General features: G+C 39.2%; 1 pseudogene; it reads left to right on the top strand.

Moving 5' to 3' along the window:
- LOC143390075 (constitutive coactivator of PPAR-gamma-like protein 1 pseudogene) overlaps window positions 1-2,493 on the top strand; it is a 12,190-nt pseudogene extending 9,697 nt beyond the window's left edge.
- The last annotated feature ends 3,752 nt before the right edge of the window (window positions 2,494-6,245 follow it).

The raw sequence follows: 6,245 nt of genomic DNA, 5'->3' as shown, positions 1-6,245 counted from the left end.
ATATTGGCCAGCAATTAGCAAGGTCCCTGCCCTATATGTGAAACAGCCCAGCCAGAATTAAAAAGGATGTTTGCAAAGGACATGGCCTTCAGATTTTTTTTTAGCTCTGTGGCCTTCAGCACCTTTTCTTACCCTTTCAGCACAGGATGGGCACAGGTACTTGGCAAACAAGAGTCATCTGTGATCTCTTCTCCAGCCAGCCTGGGGCATCTCAGAATGAGGGACCATAGGTGTCTGGTCATGGCTATCTTTCTCAAAATTCAGTCTCAAAAGAAATAGCCTCCTTATAATGACTTCTGTATAACTATGGTTTATTCTGATAGCCTGACTGAATGCTGTAAGGACAGGGCACAGTTGGAGGCTTGGGTTTCAAGCTGCAGAAACTGATCTGGGTGCTTTAAAAAAATGCACTAGATAACACTGGGGAGGTCAAGGGAACCTGATAGCAAAGTTCAATAAAACTAGAGCTGGGTTTTGCCAGGTGATCTCAGTGCCCAAAACCTCTTTATAGTCATCCCTGGAGCCTGCTGCTATATGAGCACACTGTAAGTCTTTCTGCTGTCACTTTGTTGCTGCTCAGATTCTAAGTCTTCAAAAAAGAGGTCCAGTTGGCTGGATGTAGGTACTGGCTGGGAATATGAATTCTTCACATTCAACTAGTTATTGAAGGATGAGTAGAAATTTGCTAAAAAGCAAAGAAAAGCACATTTTAGGTAAGAAAACCATTTGTGACCTCATAAAGTTTTTGTGTCCTCTCAGAATCACATAACCACACTATGCCAGATGCTTTTCTCATCCTGTCATTCCCTAAATTTCAAAAATAGTGCTGTATGTTGGAAAATTGGTTGCATTTTTTTAGTGAAAATGCTACAGGCACTTATAAAGAATTTAAAGTATACAGAAGAATCCTGCAAACCTGAGCAAGGGGGGGGGGAAATCTTGTCAAAACCCAGTGCCCCAAACATCAGAATTAACATTAGATTTTATGATTTTCTAGGCCTTTCTAGTCACATAGATTGGAGGGTGAATAAAAAAGGGGGGGTGGGTAGAAAGAAAGAAAAAACTTTTATTAAAATAAGATTAAATGTGCGCTGGGTTTGTGGCTTAGTGGGAAAATGCTTGCCTGACAGAGCAGAACAACTACAGCAACATTTCTCATGAGGGGAAGCACGCACGGCTCTATGAGCAGTCCTCGCACATCAATCCAGCCCAGAGTGGCAGCCCCCAAAATGTGGATTTTGCCTATTTCCCTGGCTCTTCTACATCATCATCATTAGATAATGACAATGAGGGTAGTGCAAAAATAGAAGGTTCCTACACTGCCTCTTCAGGAAGCCAGCTAGTGGAAAGCAAAGGGAGCCACATGGGCACAGTCCAACCAACCCCCTGCCTCCTGTTGATGCTCACCAGGAACCACATGAACATCACCACACCTCCCCTGTCCCCATCACACATGAGTTGCTAAAAGTGGCCAAGCACAGGCCCAAGAAGGGGCTGATGTACCCTTACATCTTCCAAATCCTGATGAAGTGTGAAATCAAAATTGCTCTTTTTATTGGAGATGAAGCCAACAAAGATCTGCTTCTGGCTGCCCTTTTCAATAGGCCAGTTCATCAGTATGTTTACAGAGTCCTGTTTAGTTTGGCAGAAAGCAGAAAGAAAACTGAGAGACTTGCTTTAAGAAAGAACAGACTTCCACCAGAATTCTCACTAGTGATCATGAAGGAATGGGCAGCTTACAAGGGGCAATCTCCTCCAACCAAGTCTCAGGGCAGGGGCAGAGGCTTTGCAGGAGTCTTTGGCTTAGGCAGCCCTTTTGGAAAAACCATAGCAACTGGCCTTTACCATGCCTTCTGGGTGGAGGCAGCATCAGAACACTGTGGAGCCTTCTCAGGCAGTGACAGCAGTGAAACTAGCAAGTCCCAGGGTGGAGTCCAAACTATACCTTCTCAGGGAGGGAAACTAGAAATCGCTGGCACTGTGGTTGGCCACTGGGCAGGAAGCAGGCAGGGCTGTGGAGTCTGAGGGCCCTCCCCATTGCAAGTGGTCTCTATCAGAGAAACAGCAAGAGGGCACCCAATAGGAGTTATTTCCACCCTAGGGATACAGAGGTTTGGTAGAGTTGGAAGGCACTATGGCTGAGGTTATAAAAGCCAGGGAGCAATTCAGGGCAGACCTCCTTATGCTGCTTCAGCGGAAGAAGTGGTCAAAGAGTTGAAGTCAAAATCTGGGGAATCAAAGTCCTTTGCCGTGTCTTCACACCGGTACCTGGCTGAAAATGCAGTCATGGCCGAGGACAAGCCAGTGCCCCAGATGAATGAAAGTGCAGGGGACACCAGGACCCCCAGCCACTCAAAAGTACCTTAAACAATGACAAAAATGTGCACTACAAATCCTCATTGAAATGCACTAAATACAGATAGCACCTGATGCAGCGAAGCTGCTCTGGAGGCAGATATCTTAAATAAAGAAGAGCAAACTTATTTTATATAGAGGGTGAAAGATGCTGGAAGGGTAAAGATTTAGAAATATCTGGAGAGAAAGAGAGCCTGCAGTTATGTACATTTTGTCCTTTCTGTAAAAGAAAAATTAGGACTTTGAAAATTCAGATCCCTCTTTGATTTCAGAGATTTAAACAACACATTTTGAGTCTTAACCAGTTGTAATCAAAATGCTACAATAAAACAAAAAAGAGAGAATGAAAATGAAGAGCATTTGACTCCTACATTTAAAATAAAGTATACACAAAGTTTAAACTGGTTATGACAAAGCTTATAGTTATATTTCTTAAACTATAAAGAAAACAAATTTTGGCAGTCTTTATATATAGCTTAAAATATAATTTTTAGCATTTGGCACCATATGTATGCCATCATATTTGATTTTGCATTACTGTTTCACAATGAAGCTTTGTTTAAGGCTTTGATTTTTATGATTATGAAAGAAATAAGACACAACCACAGTTTATCTTTCCTACTTTAATTTTATCATTGTTGATGTGGTTCTTTTGTGTTAAAAAAAGTGCAACTATGGAAACTAAAAAAATTATAAATTAATATTGCTGTTCTGCTGATTTTACATACCAAGTACATTATAATACTTTACAAGCAAGTTAAATGGAGATGCAAATGACCTTTCAAAATCAACACAATGTGTTCTGAAATTTCACAATTAATACCATGCATCTGTGATCAATGAACTATGTGGCTTTTGAATCAGATGTAGACCATTAGTATATTACTTGAGCTAAACTTCTGCATTGTCCATAATTTTAAAAGTGCGTATTTCATATTATGCATGTTATTGTCCTTTCTTCCATTCTTACCAGTGTGTGCCCATTTGCAAAACAAAAATGCTAATAACCAGTAATGGGCCTATAAAAGATGTTAACTCTGTTTAGTCATTGACTGATCTTGCTCTAACATTAAAATTTTATGATTATTGACCTCTGTTGCATTTATTCTAAAATCCCCCCAAAATTATCTAGTCATTTCCAAGTATCAACATTACCCTGGTGTATTCACTGCTGTATGCATTATTGTTCTTTGTTATTGTTTTATGCCTTCATATTAGCAAAATATGAAATTCTGTGAAGAAACAAAAACTTTGATCTCAAAAAACAAATCACCCCCTTTCTGTAGCAGGAAACAAACTGCTTTTTTCTTGAAAACTTTTCCATCAAGAATTTAGGAGAAGCAGGTATACTTCTATAAGTTTTTTTTTTTAATGTTTCCAAACAATGTACTTGAAAATCAGAATCACTTATCATTTTCATATAATTCTTATGTTCTTTATCACATTAGTGATTAGAAATGAGGTGTAATTTCCCAACACCTGCCTGCAAGAAATAAGTAGTGTTACCACTATTTACCCGTGAGGAGTCCTTGCTTCCCCAATGCTGAAGTATAACACCAGAGAAGCACGCCAAGGCAAGTTTAGAATGGAGAGTAGAAGCTTTATTAAGCAGAAAAGACTTCTCCTGGGGGAAGAAGGGGACCCAAGAGGTGGAATCTGTGGAAGGGAGGAGATCTTACCTTTTTTACAGCTAATGTCTTCTTTCAGCTTTCCTGCATTTCTGTCCTTTGTTCTGTTACCTTGAAATGATAGAATGTAGGTGGAGAGACCAAAAAGTTGAGGGTCAGATGGGCTGGAGGAGTACTCTGGGCAGGAAGGGCTTGGGGCTGCTTTTGATTAGCATCTCCTTGTTTGCTGAGAGCTGCTTCATTAACATTTCTTTAGAATGGGCTCTGGGCCTTGGGAACATAAACATTTCAATTTCCCCAATTGCTGATCTGCTTTCCCAGGCTCCATTGTCAACACAGCCTTCATTTTTTATTTTGTATTTACCTACCTATCTTTAAATCTGGCTTCAGTAGGATCTTACTGTAAATTGAAGGGAGTTCAGCCCTATCGCACAGATTTTGAAGTATGAACTGCGGTTGGGTCTGATTGACTGTCCATGGATTTTGGTGTGGCATACCAGAGGCTATTGAATGCAACTTACAATGCTTAATAAAAATCTTCATACTTTTAGTATAAAAAAAAATTAAACAATGGTTAAAAATTATTTTAAAAAGTGATTAAATGTGAAAACAAAGCATTTTTACTTGAATTTAAGAAATGAAAAAACAAAATCTGTAAAAGAGACATAGTTGCTAACATGACATATTTATTTTGGGGTCAGAAGTGTTTGTTTAATATAAGAACACCCCAATATTGTGATTAACACTGTATCTCAAAAGTTAAAAAAAAAAACATTAAAAGAAACTGAGAATGAGGCTCAGTGGTTATGTGCCCCTAAATTCAAACCATTGTACAAAAAGAAAGAAACAAGAAAGAAAGAAAGAAAGAAAGAAAGAAAGAAAGAAAGAAAGAAAGAAAGAAAGAAAGAAAGAAAGAAAAGAAAAAAAAGAAAAGAAAAAAAGAAAGAAAGAAAGAAAGAAAGAAAGAAAGAAAGAAAGAAAGAAAGAAAGAAAGAAAGAAAGAAAGAAAGCATGCCCATATCTGATATTTTGCTGTCAGGCTATTTTTTTATGTTAAGGTCTACACTTTACCTGCCAACTCACTTTAATTGGAAATTTTGTCAAATCTCAGGTTTATCTGTAGGCAGGGTTCATTTTCAGTTCTTATACCCTGGCTTCTTCCTTCTGTGTTCATTTAGATTCAAGTCTTTTCTGGAGCAGACCCACTTCAGAAATGGGAACTGTAAAGCTTGCTAAAAGTCACTTTCCCAATGGTCCATCAGTGCAGGAATTGATATTGGGACCAGTTTTAGTCTGTTGTGGAGACAGTTCTCAGGAGAGCCATGGGAGCCCTTAGATTTTGGACTTGAGTGTTGGCATCAAAAGGAAAGATACTCATTCTCTGTGAACATTCTGGGGCAGGTGAGGGATCCTGAAGATGACTCAGGCCTAAATCTGCCCCACAGGCTCAGATTAGGTACTGTAGATGTTTTGTGTTGTACTTTCAATCCCATCCCCAGAGACCTAAAAAAGAATTGGTGATAAATATGGCTGGTTCTCTTGACCTACACTGTTCCTCAAACTGAGGACAATGAACAGAAAGTAGCACAAGCAGGAAAGTCAATGCATCTGTCTTTCCACTACTAGAAAAATGTACCCATCAAAAACTAAAAAAAAAAAAAAAATTCTTTTACTTGAAAATCAAATAGTCCAGTGGTTTGTAATCTTACCTTCTATGGCTATCAACCATGTCATCATGCCCCAGGACACTTTATGTTTTTTATTCTGCCATCCTTTCAATATAGCTATCAGGGGAAAAGGAAGAAGAAGAAAAAACAAAGAGCTAGAGGCCCAGTGACTTCCACTGATATCTCATTGGCTGGCACAGAATCATAGAGACTTCTACCTGCAAAGAATATTGGAGAATGCAGTTTGTTTTTCACTTTCAGTTGGGGTTTGGATTTGTTTTTGGTTGTGGGGACTGAATCTAGTGTTGCTTAAATACTGAGCAACCATCCCCAACCATTTTTATTCTTTAGAGACAGTGTCTTTCTAAGATTTTTTGGGCCTTACTATGTTTCTGAAGCTGTCCATGGACTAGTGAGCCTCCTGCCTCAGTCTCAATAGCCAGTGGGATTAGAGGCATAAGCCAACAGGCCTGCCTGGCTTTTTTTTAGGTGCTGGGGTTGGAACCAAGAACCAGGCAGATGTGAAACACTTGTTTACTACTGAGCCCTAAACCTGTCATTTTGAAATGTTAGCAACCCATGTTTAAAAAATAGA

The sequence above is a fragment of the Callospermophilus lateralis genome, unplaced genomic scaffold (genome assembly GCF_048772815.1).
Source record: "Callospermophilus lateralis isolate mCalLat2 unplaced genomic scaffold, mCalLat2.hap1 Scaffold_89, whole genome shotgun sequence".
Lineage (NCBI taxonomy): Eukaryota > Metazoa > Chordata > Mammalia > Rodentia > Sciuridae > Callospermophilus > Callospermophilus lateralis.
The sequence above is the reverse complement of the archived record's forward strand: the minus strand, read 5'-3'. Positions and strand labels throughout refer to the sequence as shown.